The sequence below is a fragment of the Clupea harengus genome, chromosome 17 (assembly GCF_900700415.2).
Source record: "Clupea harengus chromosome 17, Ch_v2.0.2, whole genome shotgun sequence".
Classification (NCBI taxonomy): domain Eukaryota; kingdom Metazoa; phylum Chordata; class Actinopteri; order Clupeiformes; family Clupeidae; genus Clupea; species Clupea harengus.
Window position 1 is genome coordinate 15,550,847 of NC_045168.1, and position 4,225 is coordinate 15,555,071.

The following is a 4,225-nucleotide window of genomic DNA, read 5'->3' on the forward strand; positions in this document are numbered from 1 at the left end:
AGAGAAGATGGATCCAGAAATAAAACAGATAAAAGCAACGGAGGAGGCGGTGGTGTTCGGAAAAATTATTATGCTTAGATATCTCTATATAACATGAACATATAACATTAACACTATAACATTTTAGTTTGAGGTGCACACCAAGAGCACTTACTCTCTTCATCTGTTGATCATAAACAGCTGCATTTATCTTTCATTGTGGGGCGACAGTGGTTCAGCAGGAAGAGGAGTCGTTCGACGATCGGAAGGTGGACAGCTGTATTTATTTTTCCTTTCCTGAATCATACTGTGGAGTGTGGAGGATATTCACGACACATTTCTGTCTCCCTCAAGTAAAAAGGAAAATGTTTTCAGTGAAAAACCCAACAGTGAAAACCTACATTAAAACATTCTCTGCACTAATATCACAGTTTAACATTGATTATGGACGAAACCCAGTGGCGAATTATGGATGCTTAACCGCCAATATTTTAAAATGGGACAACTAATACATCTGACATTTCTGCTCCCGCCTCGGTGCAGAGTCTCCTGTAGACAGTAGCGCTGCTGTTTGGAGGGAGGTCGTGCAGTGCTCCGGTGCTGACATATTAAACGGCTGCTGCTGCTGTGGCTCGGAGGCTAATCAGACCCCCAGTGAAATGCCAGTCAGCCCAGAATAGACAGTACAGACAGGCAGCACTTTAAACAGAGATGAGACACGGGAACAAAAATAATGATGCATTCTCAGAAGATAGAGGACTGTGCCTGTGAGATTTAACAAGGTCAAAAGGTCAAAGAACAAGGTCAAAAGTTGTGTTTTGTTCAAACTCGACATGAATACATGAATTATATACCACAAAAGTAGGAAGGTTTTTTATTTTCTTCATGCAGATACCGTAGGTAAAGATGTGACCCGTACTAAGTATTACAGAAAAGGGATTTGCTAGCCTGGCAAATGTCTGTTCAACAAGGTTGAAAGTTGTCTGTCACAGTCTACCAGTGAGAATAGGTATTCTCTACTCTTACTCTAACATATTCAGTCATTATATTAAAGGACATAACCTGCCTATTTTAGGATATCAACCAGAAATGAAAGGAGTAAGACTCTCTGGAGCAGGACTGCTTTTGTCTGTGAAGAGTCCCACAGCACAGTTCATGAAGAGGCAGAGAGGCAGTAAATCTTAACTATGCGCCTCGCTCTAGAACTGTATAAATCTTATATGGGAAAAGTTCAGCTACGTCAGACCCAATAGAGTCTACCCTGCTCAATAAATCCCCCATCTCTCCTCTCGTTTGGAAAGACTTGGGGGCATCAGAAGCGTACAGTACTAAGAGAAGTGAGCATGTGGTTCTCCATACATGCTCACGTGAGTTTCTCCTGAAACGATGAGGTCACATCCTGTGTGTGTGTGTGTGAGCGCGTGAGTCGGTGCAACGCTGAGCTGCTCTCCACTGAGGCCGAGTGTGTCAGCACTATTCCTGCATGTCACACACAACGGCAGACATTTAGTCCATAGCAACCTCTAATGGAGGAGCTGGACTCTCCTGCAGCTCTGATTGAAATTATTGATTGGTGTGACGGGACAGACACACTGACAGAGAGACAGAGGACACCGTAGGGGAAGAGGACGAGAGAAAACAATAGGAGACAACAGACAAGAAGAAGGAGAAGAAAGAACCTGAAGTCAACTTTAAATGTCTGAAGTGGAGGACAGGAACGGAGAAACATTAAAACATTGACAAAGGTGAAGCAAGGGCAGTGGCCTGAGTGTATGGTGTGTGTGTGTGTATGTGATGTGTGTATGTGGTGTGTATGGTGTGTGTGTTTATGTGTGTGTGTGGTGTGTGTATGGTGTGTGTATGGTTTGTGTATGTGTGTGTGGTGTGTATATGGTGTGTGTATGTGGTGTGTATGGTGTGTGTATGTGTGTGTATGCAGTGTGTATATGGTGTGTATATGTGAAGTGTGTATGGTTTGTGTATGTGTGTGGGTGTATGTGTCTGTATGTGTGTGAGTGTATGGGGGTTATCTATAGCAGTTCCCACTACATTAATTTTGAGACCTGACTGCTGCAGGATAACAGTGAACTCAGTATTTAATGTGGTTTGGAGCAGGTTTTTATAGGAGCATTTATAATAAGGGATGCAAGGTAATAGTGTCAGCAAAAAAAGCCTTAAAGCTTTATGACAGTCCTAGATTTCATGGGCATATGTCAGGAACAGTAGGCCACGCCCGGTCGCCCGCTCTCAGACTGCACTGCCCATGAAACCTCATCCAACCACAAATGAATGACCTGAAATGACACAAAACTGATGGCAACGCTGTCGAAAAATTCTGTACCTGTAATTTTTTCTCTTTTTTTTTCACAGGAAGTCATGGAAGTGCTCCAGTTGTAACAATTCGCCCTTTCTTCACGAGAGAAAATAGTTACTACGCTATTTAAAATAAGGTCGCTGGCAGATTTCATTTCCCTATAACCGGAACTGTTGCTGCCAGATAACTACTAAGGATTACCTACACCATACACCCCAAACTTTTAGCCATATACAAGACACAAAACACAGGCATCCCAGTGAAATGCACGTTGTATTCTGTCAACAGCCAAACAACACGCTTCTATGGCGCGTTCCGGATTCAAACGACGGACACAGCCGACACATAAACAAACATTTAATCCCACAATCAAAACAACACCAGAGTTCATCCACCCAACAGTCCCAAAGTCTCCCGATTAAATCCCGCCGTGAAAACCAAAAAGCAGTTCCTCAAAAGAAACTATTGTCCGGTGCAGATAGAGAGAGAATTCAACGTCTTACAGCGTGATGAGTCGACGCTCCACACAGCCTGGGTAGCGCAATCTCACCACTTCCTCGATATAGAACCCCTACGAACCCCAGGATATTCCAACTGCCTTGTGAGTGATCCACCGTTTGGAAAGACGGCATCCAAAACAAATGAGGCAGGGTATAATCCAAGCTTGGTTTCTTTGATCGCCACGCGTTTCTCTCTAACTCCATCCAGGTAACCGGAAAAACTCTCCTCCGTTCACGCCCCCCGCCTTCATATTTAAAGTCCACTAAATGAACGTCACCTGTTCCCGTAACGCAGGTTCATTACCATCAGCTGATTTACAATTTTACATACATGACATGAGAACCCACATACATATAAAAATCATACATATTATTCTCATTCTCACTCATGTACAAAGGTGATTCAGGCAACCTTTACATTCCCCCCCCCCCAGCCAGCGGCTTATCGGGACCATAGTAGGGCTTCAGGTCTACCACATTTACTGTATCTACCCTCACTTTGTCAGTCAACCAACGAACCTGGTAATTAACGGGACCTAATTTTTTCTCTACCTTAACAGGCCCTGACCATCTGGGCGCAAGTTTGGCAGAGAACTTGGCAGAGGCTTTTGACAGTGGATGCGACCTTAGCCAGACCAGGTTCCCGACTGCAAAGTGTACATCTTTGCGCCGTATATTATAGTACCTGGCTTGTCTAGCCTTGGCTACCCCGACATGCCTTTCGACCTCTTTCATCAGCTGTGTGTGTGCATGTAATGTGTTGTATGCCGGTGTGTTGGGAGATGGAGCCTTATGGATGAGACGTTCTAACGGGCCTGTGATGTTACGTCCCATAGCTAACACAGCCGGGGTCACACCAGTGGTCTCGTGCACTGCTGTGTTGATGGCCAGGCGGAATTCAGGCAGCCACCGGTCCCAATCCTGGTGGTGGTTGCCGACGTATGAGGCGAGCATGGTTTTCAGTGTTCTATTCACTCGTTCGGTCTGGTTGGTCTGTGGGTGGTACGCTGTAGTTAGTTTCTGCGTCACGCCCCAGGATGCACAAAGGCTGGCCAACAGCTGACTTGTGAACTGAGGGCCGCGGTCAGAAACCATGTATGCAGGTACCCCCCACCGTGTGAAGATGTCGTTCTTCAGAATTTTGCACACCTTCGGTGTTTTGGCATCCTTCAGAGCGAACAGTTCCACCCATTTGCTGCCGTAATCGACGACCACCATAAGGATGGAATTTTGGGCTTTACTAAAAGGGAAAGGGCCCATGAAGTCCACACCAATCATCTCCCCCGGTGCCTTGACCTCTGTTGACTGAAGTAGGCCAGCAGGCTTGGTGTTCGAAGCTTTATACTGCTGACACTTCTGACAACAGCGGACATGACCCCAGACATCTTTCCGGACTTCTGGCCACCAAGCCACTTCTAACACCTTGAGGAGT